At 35.5% G+C, this 20698-nt stretch overlaps 1 protein-coding gene across 1 annotated transcript in view; it reads right to left on the bottom strand.

The window, feature by feature from the left end:
- The window catches only part of LOC103031865 (neuropeptide FF receptor 2), a 35600-nt gene extending 20663 nt beyond the window's left edge, over positions 1–14937 (bottom strand). Inside the window, exon 1 of the mRNA XM_015607783.3 lies at positions 14793–14937. The gene's annotated coding sequence lies outside the window, so the exon portion shown is untranslated. The remainder of the gene's footprint in view (positions 1–14792) is intronic.
- Between the last annotated feature and the right edge of the window lie 5761 nt (positions 14938–20698).

Raw genomic sequence — 20698 nt, forward strand, 5'->3', positions numbered from 1 at the left:
AATGCATTAATTTCCATAAATAAGACTTGAGATAATACATTAACAATGCTTAGATAATGTTAATTGAACACAGAACTATGGGTGAAACGATTACTCAAGTAATTCGAGTTACTCTATTTAAAAAATTGATCGATTAATTTTCTGTGCCTCGAGGAATCGTTTAATTAATTTATAAACGCAGAGCACGGAATTTTGCGCGGACTTTTAATGTGAAATAGCGCGCTCAGTGTTACGTCACCCACGCGCAGGAAGCAGGAAGTGGAGGAGGCGGAGGTTTTTAGAGCGGTGATGTAACGCCAGACAGAGTGGAGCGACGCTTGCAGAGTAAAATGAACAAACAGGTTTATTTACAGGCAGATAACCAGATGGTACAGATGTTAGAGCCAAACAAACTATAATCTCACCAGTAACCAAAGCCGTAGTAGTATAAACAGTCCGTGTTCGAAACCAGAAGACAGTCCAACCGAGCAATAAATCCAAAAGGGGCAAAACAAGAGATATAAACCGATAAACCAGAAGAGAAGGTGGTAACGAGAAGGCAATAGAAGAAACCATGAGAAACGCTTAGTATGCAACCAAAGTCGACAATACCTTGCGAAGATAGAATACATAATGCAGTCTTAAATACAAAATACATGATGAGCATAACCTGGAACTTCCTCAGAACACAGGTGAATCTGAGCGTAGGAGAGTAACGTGATTGGGCGAAGGAGAGCGACTGACGGTGACGTCATAAAACATAGGATTCTGGGAAACGGAGTCCGGTAGTGTGGAAGGAGACTCAGGCTGCGTAACAGGTGAGCAGGTAAATTTTAGTTAATAAAGCTAATTTATTTATTAAAAATATATTTATTAAAAATAATAAATCAATGAGATTAACATTATTGTACCTAATTAACATAACGACAGCACTGTGGAGCGTTAATTATTATTAATACTGTCTAGTATGTGTGTGGTTAGTTTATTACAATGAAGACAAGTTCTAGACTTAATACAGACTTTATGTAATCAGTAAACAGCGCTGTGGAGTTTATAAATAAATACATGTTTGCTAAGTGCGGACCACGCCTAAAGAAGTAGAGAAAGAAGAAGGAAAAAGGGGAGGGAACTCAGGGAAATTTGGGCTGGAGTTCTGAACTGCGTGCTTGAAGAAGCGTGCAGTTATATCCCCCCCTTTTTATTTAATGAGAAGTGGAAGAGTAGAAAAAGGGGGTTGTTGGGGAGGAGGTGGGTTGCGAACTTTCGTCACGAGAGATAGTTAGTTAGGGGAGGTATTTATAGGACGGTTGATTGATACGGGGTGGAGTTAGAACGTAGAGTTCGGGCGTGATCCTTCTCCCAAACTTTTGTTATTACATAACATCATTTAAAGTTAGCTGAACTGTATTTTCATTTAGCTATGGTGCACAATATAAAGCCACTGTTTATACCTTTATTATTGATGAATGCCCTATATTTAATACTTACAAGAAATCCTAAGTTAACATAATTTATTCATTTTATTTATTTCTATTTGTGTTTGCAATGTGGAAATGTATGTTGTAAATTAAAAAAATAAACCAATTGGTCAATCATTATTAAGTGTGTAACGGAGGGAGCAGACGGGAGGCGGACGTAAAAGCGGGTAAGACAAGATTTATTAAATAAATAACAAACAAACAAACAAACAAATAAGGAATAAACGAGAAAATATGAAAACATAAACAAACAGGGAAACAAACAAGAGCTACACTAAACAGAAAATGACTTAACAGGGCCAGGGAATATATACAAGGATAAATACGTAAATAAATACAAAACAAGGAGTAAACAAGGAAACAAACTAGAGAAATAAACAGAGAACTATGGGACGTGGATATATCTACTAGAAACGTGGCAAGACAAACGACAGTGGAAGGTGCATAGACCGACAGATAAACATGGACTAACAGGTACTATATATAGTAACATGAAACACTGAACACCTGAGGAAGGGGCGGGGCTACAAATTAGACACACATGACGGAAAATTACAGGAGAAACACAGGGGAACAGAGCGAGGCCGTGACATTTCTTATTTTTTTAAATCTCTTACTTTATGTTTTATCCGATTACTTGATTACTCGAGTACACGATTACTAAAATAATCGATAGCTGCAGCCCTACACAGAACAATGGCATTCATTAATGTTACTGTCATACTGTCACACCTGTCATTTTAGTGTGGGAGGTTTTGTGGTCTAAAACCAGGTGTTTTAGTTTCATTGTCCAACCCCTGTATATGATTTATTATTCATCTAAACAAACGCTTAACTTGTAAAGTTAATTCAACTTTATTTCATGTGAAAGTAACATTTATTAATGCTGTTGTTCGGTGTTTAACTAACATTACCTAAGCATTGTTAATGTATTACCTCATGTCTTGTTCAGTAACTAATGCATTTATTCATGTAAGTTACTCAACACTTAATGTAAAATGTTTAATGTCCAATGTTTAATGCTTATTTTAATTTCCCTGCACTCTCTGGAGAGATAAAGATGAAAACTGCAGAGGAAAGTTCTTCACTGCTCACTGTGGGTTCAAATTCAGACGTAAACCAAGGTCTATAAAATACTGTAAGTTTATATAATTCACTCCACATACAGCACAGGCCAAAAGTTTGGACACACCTTCTCTTTTTCAATGCGTTTTCTTTATCTTCATGACTATTTACATTGTAGATTCTCACTGAAGGCTTCAAAACTATGAATGAACATATGTGGAGTAACTGAAAACATGTTTTATATTCTAGTTTCTTCAAAATAGCCACCCTTTGCTCTGATTACTGCTTTACACATTCTTGGCATCATTCTCTCAATGAGCTTTGAGAGTTGGTCACCTGAAATGGTTTTCCAACAGTCTTGAAGGAGTTCCCAGAGGTGTTTAGCACTTGTTGGCTCTTTGCCTTCTTCACTCTGCGGTCCAGCTCACACCAAACCATCTGGATTGGGTTCAGGTCCGGTGATTGTGGAGGTCAGCTCATTTTTTGTTAAGCACATAAAACTCCACTTGTGTTTATTCATAGTTTTGATGCCTTCAGTGAGAATCTACAATGAAAACAGTCATGAAAAGATAAAGAAAACACATTGAATGAGAAGGTGTGTCCAAACTTTTGGCCTGTACTGTACAGCAGCCATTGAGAATACTAGCCTATTTGTCCAAATCTGAGAACATTTCACACTTCTATTGGGAATAATAATAAGTTCAGTCTGAAAATCAGTTGCTTTCACACACATTCAAACAGCCACTGGCAATTTAGCTAATTACCCCCTATATGACCCTGCCTGGGAAAGTAGTCCACACATTAGTCTTTCATGCAGAAGCGCTAAAGTAATTCATACAGGCTGGTGCAATAGAGGTGGGGAAATCAACCATTTACATTTATAGGCATTCAGCTTTGTTTGGAATGAAAAAAAGACAGTTAAATGAAAAAATGGAAGCATTTTAATGGACTTTTCTCAACATGAAATGCAAGGAATAACGAAGATGCTGATTATAATTAATGAAAAGGAATGGGGTCTTTTGATGGAAAGCATTTCAGTTAAGAGACCTTTAAGATTTTGCACGGTATAAGTCCTATATTTAAGCAATGGCTGCGTCCGAGGTCAGCCAGTACAATAACATCCTAGGACCTGGTGTCCACATGTGTGGACATCACATTTTGGATTGTGTTGTAGACCACAACAGTAAATTTTGCTCTAAAAGAGCCTGGTGTCCTCTTATGAGGCCATTATACTGTCACCTAGTGGTGGCAGAAGCAATTAACAAGTTATGCCTTGCAAGAGTTTGTGTTTTAGAAGGTTAAATAAGGCTGTTATCTCACACAGAAATTCAATGATGTTCATTAAGATTTCAAGGATGTACCAAATGTATCCAGCACAGCCTGTAGTTACACAAAGTTCTTTTTTGGAAACTTACAAATCAAAGAAAAAAAAAAAAACAGCACCACAAAAGTTGGACAGAAATGACAAAAGAAATACTTTGTTTGTCTTTTGTTAAGTTGGACAAAAAAACATACACTTAAAGATGTAAATCAGTGCTTCAGTTATAATATGACCAAGCGATGTAACAATACTCAGAACAAACAATAGCCAAAAGGCTGAAACCATAGCAACCATAAGAGAGAAGGGCATAACCAGAAGGACTATCAGTGTACAAGCCAGAGTTGTGAACCAACCATAAAGCAAACCAATATACACATGAACAGCAAACAGGACAATACATAATAAGATAGCAGTACAGAAAGAAACACAAAGTACAAAGTGACAAAGGAGTTGGCAATACTTTGTAGAGAGACTGACCAAACAGACAGGTTTAGTTTCTTTGCAAAGTATTGCCAACTCCTGTTGCTTTGTACTTTGTATTTATTTCTGTTTTGTTTTATTATTATGTATGGTCCTGTTTACTCTTTATCCTGGCTTGTATTCTGACTACCCTTCTGGTTATGGTCTTCTCTCTCATGGTTGCTATGGTTTGGACCTTTTGGCTATTGTTTGCTTTGATAACTGGTCTTATTAAAACTGAAGCACTGATTTACATCTGTAAGTGTATAGTTGTTTTATTCAGCTTAACAAAAGAAAAACATAATATTCCTTTTTCCATTTTCGCTCAACTTTCCTGGTGATGTTGTTTTTTTCCCCCTTACACAGTATGTGCACAAAGATCTGAGTAATGTACCTACATACTGTGAAGGCTACATCTGGTATGTCCTTGAAATCTTTCCGAACAGTGGCTGCTTAAAGTACTAAAATAGTGAAGAATTTGTGAAGAACACCTGAATGTTTAACTGGAATGCATATGACTTTCAAGGTTAAGGTTATACAGATCATACAGCTCAAACGTTTACTTCAAACCCTTTTAAATGTAAAAGCGAGAATAAAAATAATGAAGAAATGAGTAATCCTTTGACGTCCTTCGGAAAACAGGTCATCTACTATTGAGTTAAATGTTTCTTCATGTCTATATGACTTACATAACCGAATTTATGACATATCTTCTTATGTCAAGCATAGGCCTGTGTATATACAATGAATTATTCTGCTTTTGCTACATTTCAGTGGGAAGATAATCCTGACTAGATATATTATACTTCTGTAATGTAACTGTGAAAAGTAATGTAACTGCTGGATGAGTATAAGCTGAAAGGTATACTAAGATATAAACACTGCCCAAAAAAATAAAGGGAACACCACAAAATAACTCCAAGTAAATCACAATTCTGTGAAATCAAACTGTCCACTTAGCAAGCAACACTGAAGGTACCACTTTAAAAAAAGACTACCTTTATAAAGGGTTTATAAATGGCTTACAATTAGTTTATTAATAGTTACTAATTAGGTTGTAAATGCCTTAAAAACCATTAATAATCAGTTATAACACATATGTATATCATGGTGTATCAGCAGTGTGGCAAACAATAAGCATAACATTTATTAAATGGTACTTCACACTACCAGACTTGCTGGAGGCACTTACGACTTAATATGTGATAGTTTATTTGAAAATCACTTTTTGGAAATTTTCTGCCTTTTACACCTCATCCTAGTGTAAAAAAAGTGTTTATGTTGTTTTTTTTTTTTTTTGTTATTTCAGCCATTTCTCATTTTCTGCAAATAAATGCTCTAAATGACAATAATTTTACTTGGAATTTGAGAGAAATGTTGTCTGTAGTTTACAGAATAAAAGAACAATGTTCATTTTACTCAAATATATATGTATAAATAGAAAAATCTGAGAAACAGATTCAGAAACTGTAGTGGTCTCTTAATGTTTGCCAGAGCTGTATCTATATATACATTTCACAGTTTAATGTTTTAGGTTATTTTAATTTAGTTATTTTGAATTTCAGAATATATCAGAATACGTTTAAATATATTGATTTCAACACATTTCTGTTTTTTGAGTGTAGTACTGAATAAATACTGTATATATGGCAGTGCTGAAGCGATGTTTTGCGGGAGGAGACAACAAAGAGGTTTTTTGAACTCATTTGTTAATTTTTTTCTTAGTGAAGCTTTTTGGGAAACACTCACAGAACTGGCTCATTCTTTTCTCACATCCTGCATTAGTTTGATCATTAGTTGCTAAGATTGATCACTATGGGGAAACGCACCAGTGGACTGTATTATCTGTAATAAACACAGTATGATGACAAACTAAATAAGTTATTAATATATCTAGTGTATAGTTTCTGTGTGTTCTTTATTATGAAACAGATTGATTTCAAATCATTTTCTGAGTCTTGTTACAAGAGCTTGTAATGCTATCTGGCTAGCATTAGCTAGCGAGCTGTATCTTCCTTTTTGGCGGTGATGTTCTACACAGCACACAGCACAGCACAGCAACTCTGCAGTGCCTCTAGTGGTTTGGCGGTAAGTGAAAAATGGATACCTTATATAGTATATATATGTATATATATATATACATATATATACTATATAACTCATTCATTTTTGCTTAGTGAAGCTTTTTGGGAAACACTCAGACCTGTTTCGTTCTTTTCTCACATCCTGCATTGGTTTGATCGTTAGTTGCTAAGATTGGTCACTATAAGGAAACGCACCACATATCTAGTGCATGGTTTGTGTGCTTCATTATGGAACAGATTGATTTCAAATCATTTTCTGATTCTCTTTACAAAACTAAACCAAAATCAACCTTCAGTTAGATTCGGTTCAGGATGGACTTCAGAGCAGATTTTAGTTTATGTTTAGTGTAAGGACTTTTGTAGTATGATCTCAGATACATTCTTTAGTTTACTGGCACACATCCATTAACGTTCAGTAATGGAAAGACTTGAGGAGATGAATCAGTGTGCTGTTTCGAGCTCTCCGCTTGCTGCTTCGTGAAAATAATAAAAATGCAAATAAGTAATTGTTATAATAGGCACTTTGAGTCATGGTGTGAAGTAAACTGTTAAAAATGAAAGTATGTGAATATGTTTGTTTCCTGAATATTTGAGCAGCTCTGCATTGCACAAATATTTCGAGTGACATCCCACAGGGTTCAGTAGTGAATGTGCCTGAGAGTTCTTATCTGATATATACAAATAAAATACTCCTGTATCTTAGAAATATATTTACAGTAATTTTTTTTCTCATTTTCAGTGCCCTATTTCAGTTTGTTACAACAGACTAAACCAAATCAACAAAATGTGTTGTTTGACTAGAAGTGCCAAAACCTGTACATTAGCCTGTAGGTGTGCATGCAGCCCTTGGCATTTTGCTGTGCATAAAAATAACTAACTGCCTTTCCATTTATTTCCCTTGTGATTTGTTATAATGCTAACATTGTGGCTACCAAGCTGGCAGGTTGAAGCATGTTAGCTGCAATGCTAACAGCCACACTTAGCAGGGGTTAGATGTTTTTTTTTTTGTGACAAAATATTAAATAAAGCAGTTAATTACCCTGGCGTGCAAAATTAAGTAGTTTTTAGACTCATTTTCACCTAAAAAAACAGTATATGTATAGCTCTGGAAAAAAATAAAAGACCACTTAAAAATTATGAGTTTCTTTGATTTAACCAAATTGAAAAACTCTAAAATCAAATCAAAAGGAAGGTGGATGATCACAAGCATAAAGTTATCAAAAAGCAGTGTGCAAGACTGGTGGAGGACAACATGCCATTGTTATTTCAGCCATTTCTCTAAATGCTGTAAATGACAATATTTTTATTTGGAATGTGGGAGACGTGTTTTCTGTAGTTTATAGAATAAAACAACAATTTTCATTTCTCTCAAACATATTCTTTTAAATAGTAAAATTAGAGAAACTGATTCAGAAACTGATGTGGTCTCTTAATTCGTTTCAGAGCTGTATTTTGATTAGGGATGCCCAAAGACTGTACGTGTTCAAGGTCAATTTTAAAAGAAAAAAAATAAAATAATAATAATAATAATAAGGGTGAAGACCGTCTCTTTAATAACCCCACTGAGGATGACTAATACTGTTTTGCTAATGTACTGAAATAAAATGAAATTTCTTCCAGTGATTTGTGAAGTGTGTTCTGGCTGTCTGTAATGGTCTGTGAGTTCTAAACTGAGTTCTTTTAGCTTCAGTGCACAGTTGGAGTTCCAGTATGTGACCATTACACAGCTTCGTCTCTCTGCAGAAAGGTGAGGGGAACCAGTGGGATGTTCCTGCATGCAGAGAAAATCAGAGCAGGAATCCTGTGGTGTTTTTTATTATTCCCAAAGGTTTCTACACGTTTTAAAAAAGTGGTGAATCTCATCTTGTATTCATTTTTATTGAGAGTTATAAAATTTTGTACATTTCACTGTAGACTGGAATCATTGAACTTATTTGAAATAACATTTAAAAGGCACGAATAAGTTAAACCAAAAAAATAACCAATAACCAACCAATCAACTGATTAAAGTAGTTGAATCAGGTGTGTTTGGAACAATATAGTGCTGGGCAGTATAACAAAAATATATATCACGATACATCACAGTATGTTTATTGTTATTGCTGTTATTATTTTTTGCATGACTAGAATATAGGCTTGTGGCTTACTGTATTGTTTGGAGTACATACTGTATAATATAAAACACTAAGACTTTAAATTAAGGATTTGATTTTTATTGGGTTTACTTTGTCTCACAAAATTACATAACAGACTTTAAAAAGAGATATGCCAACAACTTTAACATGACTTCCTTTACAAAACTTAAAAAATTCTTACAAACTTAATGTTTAAGTATTTAAAAGATATATTTCTCAAAATCTCTATTGTACAAGTAAGGCACATGTTTAATATCAATTTACAATATATTATGTCTCCAGTCAACAAATACATTTAGTTCAGTGTGCATTAAAATTATCCTTTAAGCTACAGTGATAATATATTTACACATAATATTTTTATCTTTTGTGCTGAATAAATGATTCTGTACCCAGGATCGAGGGGAACTTTTCTCAGAGATTCTCAATTGCCCAATTCCATTCCTCTCTCTCTGAGTGAATAAGTGCTGATAAAAAACACCCATTCTGCAAGGAACAGCAGCAGGAGCTCCTCAGATAAAGTGCTGGTCTCATTTCTCTCCAGGCAGGACAGTGTGAAACAATACCACAGATCTAGAGCTACCGTAACTCCAGTGTGTTATCTTGTAATGCTATCTAGCTAGCATTAGCTAGCGAGCTGTATCTGCTTCTTTGGCGATGCTGTTCTACACAGCACAGCACTCTGCAGAGCCTCTAGTGGTATGGCGGTAAGTGAAAAATGCATACCTGGTTTTAATTTCCCCTTCCTGATTTTAATTTCCCCGCCCAGCACTAGAATAATAGATAAAGTGCAAATACCCTGAGATACCCGCAGCATTCTTCCAGCATAGCTTCCATTGGACATGCCAAATGTGATGGGACATAAGTATCGTCCATAGTATCGTCTCCCATAAATTATGTCATGTCCTATGGAAGCTAAAGTACTTATTGTATATATTTATACTTGTGGTATATAAATGTGCAGATTCCTACACTAATAGTGGGTTTAATTTCTACTAAAGTTACTTGTCTGTTAATATGGATGTAACACCTTAGCCCATGTCTGTCTTCTGTTTCTCCCTCATTTGGTCTCTTGTGCTCCTGCCCCTCTGTTTACCTGTCATGTTTCCCAGCCATGTGCTATTGTTGTATTTAGTATCTGTCTCCACCCTAGCTCCGCCCCAGCCCTGCCCTATAGCATTAGTGTTCTCACCTGTGTCCTGTCTGTAACCCCGCCCCCTCGTCATCCAAGCCCAGGTGTTTCTCACTCTCCTCTTGTATTTAAGCCCCTCTGTTTGAATGTTCAGTGTCGAGTCTTTTGTATCTTTTGTATCCTTGCTGTCCGTATGTATCCTAGTCAAGCCTTTGCTGTGTATGTGTCAGGTCGTTTTTTGTTTCTTAGTCTTTGTTTCCTAGTCTTAGTTTCTTAGTCTGTGTTTCTTAGTTTGATATTATCCTAGCCTTGTTTTTTGTAAGTTTTTTTGCGTTACCCGCGTTTTGTTTATTGTTTTTATTTATCTTGTTTTTTTAATAAATAAATATATAATTTGCACTTACGTCCATCCCCTGCTCATTCGTAACAATGGACATTTCTACCCTAGATTCTCTGCCAGTCACAATCATTACCACTCTTTATTTCAGTGTCCAGGACTAAAACCTTTATAACTTCTCAGTTTTTCTAAGGTAATCCCCTGCTGCTGGACTCCTCTGGATAAGACTTACTTGATTGCTTGCTTTGTAGGCATTTGCATGTACTACTCACCTTCCTGCTGTGATGATTACCAAGCTTAAATAATTTCACCTGATCGTCAGGTTTAATCAATACATCCCTTTGTGAATATGAAGCCTTGTGGACTTTAAAGCTACTTCTGTGATTTATGCATCTGCCTTGGATATTTTTTGATTATTGATTTTTTTACCTGCCATTTACTATAATTTTGTTAATGTCTGTCTTGCATATAAATATAAAGTAAATACAAATTTGAATATCAATAACATAAAATAAAAACAAATTAAATATTTTTTTTACATATTTTTTTTACCAATCTCCCACAATACTAAAGTGGAGAAAATTTAAATATACGAAAAATATATTATACCACAGTTAGTTCTGACCCTGCAATGTCATTGGCTGAGAGGCGCTCTGTGAATGCCATTATCAGCCGGTAATGCACTGTAACCGAGCAACAATGCAGTGCTTACAAGCCAAACAGTGCAGCTACAAACGGAGCAGCAATGAAACTATTTTAACTTGCGAAGTGTTTATAACCAAACAGATCGTATTTCATTGTTTCCTTTTAACTCAAAATCTTTTAATAAACATCTTTTGATAATGGAGTTGAGGTATAATCACAACAATACACTTGAGGTTTGTACTATAACGTGAAATATTGGCAATGCTGTGCTGATTTACGACCGCAGCACAGCAGTGCCAATATTACACATTATAGCACAAACTTTAAGTGTATTATTGCTTAAATACTATTATCATCTATGACATGATGTGGCACACCCCTACTTTGAACCGTGGTTTCGAGGTACCTTTCCCCCTGCTGCTTTGGTTCGGAATAAAAGTGTGAACGCTCTGACCAAACAAGGTGTTTGTAGGTAGGCTGATGAATGTCACTGATTTTCAATGCTTGTTTGTTTTGCATGCTGCCAGTGCTGGGCCCTTGGGCGTGGCCCTTAACCTTAATATATTTGTGCTGTCATCATAAAAAGGATATGGATGGAGACATTTTAAAAACAATTGCACTTGCTGTTATAAATATGCAATTATATGTACAGTACTGTGCAAAAGTTTTAGGTACCTAAGCAAATTACACTAATTAATTTATGTTTTTGCCTGAAAAAACACCACATATGATTTAAACAGATAAAAAGTAACAAGAATTTCTTATTTTTAGGTAAGTAGGTTGTATCCTGGGCCAAGCTGTAGAACAAAATGTAATTCCAGATTTCTCCTTGATGCCCTCAACCAGCACAATATTCAGTTAAATCAGCAGCTCATCTGGTTTAACATCAGTAAGATGTGATTTACTAAACCAGGTGTAGATATGATAAAAACTCTAACTCTAATGGAAGCCCAGTGAAAAAAATAAGCATTCCTTTCTCAGAATTTTTGAGTGTTTTTGTGACATTGTTCTCAGCTTCTTCATTAGTTATTAGCATGTAAAGAGCTGTTTGCTGTTTGAGCACTGCCAGGAACTCGCTAGAGGAACGAGCAAGCCATTCACTTGCAATGATATTATTCATATTGTTCTGCTGTACTTCACAAACCATTACCAGAAACTACTTATATGCACGTGATGCAGGAATAGCTTGGGAAGATCATTTGATTGACGTCATTTGCCTGAATGTAACCTGGAACTGTCGCATGCTGTCACTTTCACCTAAGGATGGGATATAGTATGTAATATCACAACAAAGCTGCATGATGATGATCTTATGATTAATCAAAACTGAATAACCCTCTTTTATAACAAACAGAGACCTACAGAAAATATTCAAATGAACAAAATGGTCTTTGCTGGAACATAAACAGGTTAAGACTCTTCAGGTGAAGTGTGAAGGATTCCTTCAAGCAGAGAAATGCTGAACTAAGGCTTGAGTTGAGTAAACAGCAAGTGACGGGTTCTTAAATGAACCACTCACACTGACTCTGGCTTGTCAGTTTGAATGTGAGTGAATGAAGGGCTGTAATACTTGCTGAATTATTAAAACATAAAGCATGACTAATGGGGCAAGCAATTAGATCAAAGGTCTGACGGTGTCCTTTATTTCACCCTAACAATTAGCAACCTGGAACAGGAATAAATGTGTAATAAAATATGTATAATGTAGGCCTGTGGGTGATTGATAACCTGAAGTTTTTAAATAAAGTCCAAATCCAGGCACATGTGTGCGTTACATTTAGCGACTGATCTATTTACATACTGGGTGTGTGTCCCAGTCCCTGACCCACCTATATTTAACTCAATTTATGCATAGTAACTAAAAGAATTGTCTACTTATTAACTCAAGTTTTCAGTAAACATTACTTCAAAAAAATTGAGACAGGGGCTCCGAGTGGTCCAGCGGTCTAAGGCGCTGCCACCATAACTGAGAGATTGCTGGTTCAAATCCTGTTCACGTAGCTTGCCTTTAGCTGCTGAAGCCCTAAGAGAGCACAATTGGCCTTGCACTCTCTGATGTGGAACCGGCACCGATCTGGTTTGCGAACCTAATTTTGAACCGGTTCGCCTTGTTTCCACCGACAAAAGTGGGTTCCGTAACCAAGAATGTTCATTTGCAGCGGGAACCAAAGAATACTAGGTTCCTCAGTGCAAACTGTGACAACATCTGTGTGCGTGTCTGAGAATGCACAGTGGTTTGCTGTATTTAAATACTGAAACACAGTATTTAACCTGGATTTGGTGTTCTCCACAGTTTCAGGATAAACTTGAAGGGAGAACTAGGAAGGAGTAACTCTATTGTGAACTGAAAGGGTATTTATCTCGGGCAGGATATATTCGCACTAAAGAGCAAGTGATAAACAAGCTGAAAAAGCTTAAAAATGGAGTGGAGCTGGACGGGGGAGCGTACCGGCTTTTTATGATGTGCTGGACAGCGTGCAGATGACTAGGCGCTGAATTCGGCCACAGCAGCGGACCAGTGCAACCCTGGCTCTCCAACTCCGTCCTCATCAGCCAATAGTGCCGATACTTTTACTGATGTAACGTTTTGACGTTTCCACAAAAACTGGTGGAAACACGTTCCAGATCACTGAAAAGCACCGCGTTTCTTATGAGTTCGAACGGAACTGGTTCAAGAACCAGAGTTCTTTTGGTGGAAAAGTGCTATGAGTGGGTAGATGGTGCTTTCTCCCCTCATCACTCCAAAGGGTGATGTCGATCAGCACAAGGCGCCTGTAAGCTGATGTATTGGAACCGAGACGCTGCGCTTTCCTCTGAGAGCACTGTGATGCTACTCGGCAGTGCTGCATGAGCAACAGTTCAAAAAGTGTCTGACTTTACATGTATCGGAGGAGGCATGTGCTAGTCTTCACCCTCCTGGTGTTGGGGGGCATCACTAGTGGTAGGGGCCGTTCTAATGAGTGGCCTTGTAAATTGGGGAGAAAATGGAATAAAAACTTTTTAAAAAATCGAGACAAATTGTCGATTTGGATAACAGCTTCCACTTAATGCAATGTAATGTAATGGAATGTAGTGTAAAATTGCCTCAAATTATTTAAGTAAATTCAACTTATCCAGGCTTATAGTGTAGATCTGCCAAACAGTAAAGTAACAAACATCACCTTTTAGAGCTTTCAAGTTTTCAATTTTACATTCATTTCAAGGGAGTGAAAATCATGCATGCTCAATAAAATGTACATAAGAAACCAATATATATATAAAAATAAAAGTTTAATGCAGCTTTGAGTATCAAGCTGCTTTATATTGAACATGGTGCAAAAATAACCTTCTTATATTTCAATAAGGAAAAGTGATGTGTTTTTTACATATTTTTTTTTTTGCGAAAGCTCAAGCCTATCTACTGAGATTTCCTCTGACATGATCATGATCTTGAATATCTCATTTTAAAATTAAGATTAATCACCCAGCACTTACACTGCCTTTTAAAATTCAGCCCATAGCATAGGAAACAAGCGACCATCAAAAACCTGTTCCAGCAGAATATTCCTGTTTTTCTTGCATTTATATTTAAAAAAAACTGAGCTGAGGAATTGAAGTGGTCCTTTTCCTGCTCAGGTAGGCTACACTCACCTGTTTAAATCAGGGACTTTAGTGAACTGTGCTGGACTAATGCCCTCAGCTGCTCACCCCTCAGCTTTAGAAGATCTGCTCTGGCTGGACTTGATTGTGCTGAGCTGGTGCTGTCCCCTGCTGGCTATAGAGAACATGACCACCACATATTCTACAGTTTTCTACAGGCAGGTTGGTTCATCAGATGTCAGACCCGTCTGACAGGTCATTAGCAAGCTTTGGAGGCGGGTTTGCTCCTTTTAATAAAAAAAAAAAACAATCAAGAAATTCCCATTTATCCACTGCTGGCGCAGGGCTCTAATTCAATATACCACTGGGTTAGAGGGAATACTGGATAATAATGCTCTGAAAGATAATAATAGATCTAATCTACTCACTTATACAAAGTAAATCTTTGATAATACTCCTAAAACACAATTTCCAGGCCAGCCTACATAAGTTGTACCAATGTAGCTTTAACAAAAAAAAAAAAACATTTTTGTTTTTTAAAAAGAGGCTAAAATATAAAAGAAAATAAGTCTACTCACCTTCTTATAAAACTGAAGATTTCTGTGGAATAATTATTATTATCTTTTGTTGTTTTTCTCAGGATATTTAGGCGGGAAAAGTCCACACACAGACATGGATATTCCTCTCAGGTTGGTCCCTCCACTCCACTAGATGAGCACTTTTTCCCGCTGCGTTTCACAGCGAACCACGCGAGCTATTTTTTCCCCACTCCTATTTCCACAGGCCACGCCCCCTGCCTCTCAATTGGCTACTCGGTGGGTAGTAACTAGATAGAATAGAATAGAATATCTTTATTTGTCATTACACCAACTATAACGTAATTTAAATGCAATCCTCTCCAGGAAACAAAATAAATAAATAAAAACAATAACACACAAACAAACCACAATACAAACAATAAAAAAACTGCACACTGTCCTGTTTCAAATAAAACTATTGCACCTATTAAAAATAGTCACACTCCAGCAGTCCCTACTTTCACACAATCTCATAAAATGACTCTAAAAAAAAAAACAACATTTTTTAAATAAAAACCCAATTTAGAGAGCTGTAATGCATTTCATACTAGTTTAAACTCTCATATTTCATATATCAGCTATTAAAATTGTTAATACTACTAATAATATCAGACCTACAGATTAAATATATACATATATATATTTTTAATTTTATACCAGCACTGTAGTGACCCATTTTTCAAGATTTACAACATATGAATTTATTTACTAAACAAAAAAGTTTAAAAAAATTATAGTTTTATATTTTGGATTAGTCAAAGTAGCACCTCTTGCTTAATTAAGTTTTATAAGGTAGAGTCACCTGGGATAGCTTTCAGTTAACAGCTTTGCTGAACTCGTCAAGAGTGAATTACTTGAATTTCTTGCCTCTTAATGTGTATAAGATCATCAGTTGTAACGTTGTATAGAGGTAGAGTTACAGGTATACAGTGAACAGCTCTATTTGATTAATGTATTAATTCATGTTATGGCAAAAACTACTCAACAAACTAAAGAAAAAAAATAAAGATTACTTAAAAAATTACTTTAAGAAATACAGATCAGTCAATCCAAAATATTTTAAGAACTTTGAAAGTATCCTCAACTGCAGTTACAAAGACTATTAAAAAACATTATGATGAAATTGGCACTCATCACTAAAAGTAAAGTAAAAGTTCATCAGATTTATATACCTCAAAAAACACAAGTTAGTTTACTACATGATTTCTTATGATTGAAAATCATAATCTGGATGACTTCAGTATTCATTTACAATGTAGGAAAAAAATACTAAAAACTAAATGAGAAGTGTGTTCAAACTTTTCACTGGTATTGTATAGGTGTAAGGAGAAATATATGAATTAACACGAAAACTCATTAGTGAAGATATGTTTAAAATAAGTTTTTATTAAATGTAAAGATGTAACTAAGGGGCAAATAAATCTTACACTGACACTTGCTTGCTCTTTAAAAGTTATTTGTACCTAATGGAAATGTATGGTTACTTTAATAGAAATCAGTGTAATCAGACTAATTAATTAAATTTTATTAAATGTTTGGTGAACTGAGAGTGACACTAGAGTCTTTTCTTTTTTTTTTAAAGTCAATTTATCATTTTATCCATAGCAAGTGGATTGCTCTGTTAATGTGGTGCAAGTTATTAACAGTATATTAGCTGATTTTGTGTTTGCCATTTTTCAAGTTGCTCCAATGTAATTGCACAAAGTAAGATCTTATTGCAATTAAATGCAGCATTGTTCTGTAACAATATAAAGCCACTTGTCAATATCAGAATACTAGTGGTTGGGCTCATGCTTTAATTGTGCAAGGTTTTTCCTTTTCCCACATTATTTCTATCTTTACACCTTCAAAAGGTCTTGAAATGCCTTGAGACCGATGAAAAGTCTATTTTTACGAAGTACACTACATACTACGTATGCGATAATAATAATACCCCAACCTGAATCTGATATTATTAAACTCAGTTGGGATCCAAAGGGCTCAGTGTGAATAAGGTCTTTACTGAGAGCTTATTCCTGTATTAAACCAGCAAGACATGTCAGCCTAATAACCATTTTTGAGACATTCATATGATTAGGTTTTAATGTAAAGGTAAAGCATTTATAGACTTATCCAATATACACATAAGAAGATACCGTTAACCCTGCTGCTCTGGATTAAATTTGTTATGCAGTGAGGTTCCTTGGCACGGATAGAACTTTCAGTATGTTGACGTATTGAAACAGACGTGAAAATGTCTCTCTCGCAGCGGGCATGCCAAGATGAAAGAGTTGGGGGATTAAACCCAATTAAAGTAAGCAACCAAAACATGGGGACTGGTATAGACTTGGGTAGATACTGGCACTGGAAAAACGTGCTAGGTTATATTTCCTGCCATTAGCAGCCTGGTAAAAGCTTTTATTTGAAGTACATTGACAATAGAGGCCAATTATTTGTAGCACTCATCATGGTACCTGCATTAATATCTGAAAATGTAATAGAACTAGCAGTTAATTCAGTGCAACAGTTGACAATGAAAATCCGGCAAAACGTATTAATGTACGCCAATCAGCCACAACATTAAAACCACCTGTCTAATTTTGGGTAGGTACAGTTCAAGTCCTTTACGTTGACAGATGGTGAAGCCTTTACTAACATCAGCCACTCGAACCAGATCATCATCAGTGAATTATTCATTCTAGACAAGACAGAACCTTTTTGTAAAAAAAATGTTAAATGTTGATTTCGCGATATTTTTTTTTTTTAGCCAATTAACCCATCCACTCACCAGGACTCACTAGACTCATTTGCATTTGATACTACACTGTAAACAGATTCGTTGTTTGAACTCAAATGATTTAAGTCTGTTTTACATGAAATTGGATATTTCTTAACAATATTCAACTATTTAGTTAGTATAAGTTAGTTGAATATTTGTGGGCACAAATACATTCAAACTGAGATCTTTGAGTTGAAACTAGTTTTGTCTGTTGCCATTCGCAGCTTCTTTTTCATTGGCTCCTGTCACAATCTATTTGCATACTGGGTGTGTCCAACAGTTTCTGACACTCACCATCAGTGTGTAGTGATTCCTCCCCAGGGCTACCTCAGAAATAAATCAAATTTCCCTTTAGTTGTAATAACTTGATGTTTTAATTTATGCTAACTCAAGTTTTTGTTCCCCGTTGCTTAAAAAAAATTGAGCAAACTGGCTGCCTTAAAAAAGTTAAGTAAACTTAACTTATCCGATCTTACAGTATAACAAAAATAAAAGTTCCTAAAACTTGATGTTTTAAGATATGCTAACTCAAGTTTTCATTACCCATTACTTAACTTTTTTAAGGCAACTGGTTTCCTCAAATTTTAAAAGTAAACTGAATTTATCCAGTCTTACAATATAACAAAAATAAAAAAAGTTAAATGGACTTTTCCTTTAGTTGTAATAACTTGATGTTCTAAGTTATGCTAACTTAAGTTTTCATTCCCCATTACTTAACTTTTTTAAGGCAACCGATTTCCTCAAATTGTTTAAGTAAATTCAACTTATCAGAGCTTACAGTTCAGTAGGATCAAGACTGATACATGTGAAGTCAGCCACCACCTCTCTTTAAACTGCCCCTAAATCTACATCACAAGGCAACCAATGTGCTTGGAGGAAAGTGCCAGATCCCCAGCTCTGATCATACCTGTCAAGTTTTGGATTTAAAAATAAGGGAAAATTCTCAAGCTGATTGGCTGTATCTCCTGAAAGGCAGAACTTTCTCCTTGAACCGGCACCATGATTGGCGTTAAGAGATTTTCCATTTACACAGCTGTCAGTGGCTTCATTTATTATTATTTTTTTAAATAAAATACAGGAAATTTACGGGAAGATACTAATACGGGAGGACGGCGGGAAAGAGGAGTAAAATACAGTAGTTTCCCGGCCAAAACGGGAGACTTGACAGGTATGGCTCTAATGCAACAGTCAACAGAAGCCTGTGCCCATCCAGAGAACATGGTCAAGTGTGCTCTCTCAGGCTCCAGCGTCAGCTGACGATTCTGGGAATATAGCATCAGTAGCATCAGTGTGCTGAGCCACTCAGAGCCCTGACTTTATGCATTCTGGAGCTCTTTTTTGAAATACATTGTGATTTATTATAGGGTTAAGGGCCTTAAGTGCCCAACAGTCCTTCTGACGCAATTATAGCATGACTGACCCCTACGTGGTAAGATTTAAAATATATCAAATATCTAAAATATATCACTGTCCAAAAACAAAAAAGCATTTGTTCTTCATATTGTATGAGAATTTTGTGATGGAACTGAACACTGACAAGTCAATAAATGTATTAATAAATTAAATTCAGAAAAATACATTGACTTTTATTAAAAGTTAAAGTGACTGTCTGTAAGTGTTTAGAGGCCGCTCTGGTGAGAATGTGTAATTGCACAGCGCATATGTAAGAGAGCTTTTGATGAAAGTTAATGTAAATTAATTGGTGTGTGAAATTCTGTGTTTTTGAGTATATTGTTTTTAACTGACAACATTAATTTTGTCCTCTACCAATTCAGAAATACTACTGCTTTTAATTTCAATTACAGAATGTAAGGGACTGCTGTTTTAAGAAGGGTTTTTTATTTTTTTATTTTGGAGATACATGTTTTTCATAGCTGTCCAAAGAAAATTCAATTGTGCATAGACTTATAATGATACAAATATTGTATTTACTAATTATACATAACTACAGCTATATTTACTTTAAACATCTATATGTATCATCCCCTTGAAACCTTTGTTAGCAGTAACTGTTTTATTACTCTGGAAACAGTAAAAAATACAAAACAATTAAAAAACCCAGAATAAAGTAAAACAAAGGGCAGTATATTTCTGCAAATATGCCATATATTTATACTGTAACACTGCAGAATCAAAACAGAACAACCAAAAAACATCTTACTGTCCAATTTCCAATTTCATCTGGGCTGTGCAAAGCATGTAGTTAAATATATCTGCATCCGACATTATCAAGGTTATTTATGTCTGCTTCAGTGAATCATGCCGGGTGAAGGTTGTCGCAGATTCACTATATAGTGAGCAACATGTAATTTGAGTTTTTCTGCGCACACAAATTGCTGGTGCTATGCAGGTTAACGCCATCATGTGAAAAGCAGCATGTGTGTGGGATCCATAATGAAAAAGAGATTCAGCATCATTTGATTGCGTGCCCAAATGCCAGAAATGCTTATCAACAACTTGCAGATTTTACTGGAAGACCAGAATTGGTGAGTCTCCTTCAGTTAATCGTACGTGTCATATCCATGCAAGTCATGCTCCTCACGCTGCACGAAAACAACCTTTAATTTAGTTTTTTTTTTTTATTGTGTATCCCAGGATAGCAAAACAGGCATGATATAAATAATAAGCAAATGTTACTTGAAAATATGATTTTGGAGCTAAAAAAAAAATCCAAAGAAAATCAAGTAAAAAAAAAAAGTTCTTACCTTTCAATGTAATTTAATGTAGGCCTAATTTTGTAAGAAAATCGGTTCATCACGTAACTCTAACACAACGTGCAGGTACATTTTTGTCATTTACAATTTTGCTATTTAAAATGTGTAATCATAAAACTCCAAATCAGTTAAATCATTAGGCAAAAAAATTACAAATGAATTTGTTTTGAGATTTTGTTTAAAAGCACACTAGCACTACCCTTGCTTAAGTTTTCTTTGAAGCTCCCCCTAGAGCAGGGGTGTCCAAACTTTTTTTGTTGGGGGCCAGAAGGAGAAATATATTTGAAGTCACGGGCCACAAATAATGAAATATGCCACTTTAAATAATACTTTTTCCCTGATTATTTCATTTACAAACCATTTTACTTGACTTACTATCTTTATCTTTGACAGTGTTGTGTAAACTAAGATTTTTCAAATTGATGTTTCATTTC

The sequence above is a fragment of the Astyanax mexicanus genome, chromosome 1, assembly GCF_023375975.1.
Source record: "Astyanax mexicanus isolate ESR-SI-001 chromosome 1, AstMex3_surface, whole genome shotgun sequence".
Classification (NCBI taxonomy): Eukaryota; Metazoa; Chordata; class Actinopteri; order Characiformes; family Acestrorhamphidae; genus Astyanax; species Astyanax mexicanus.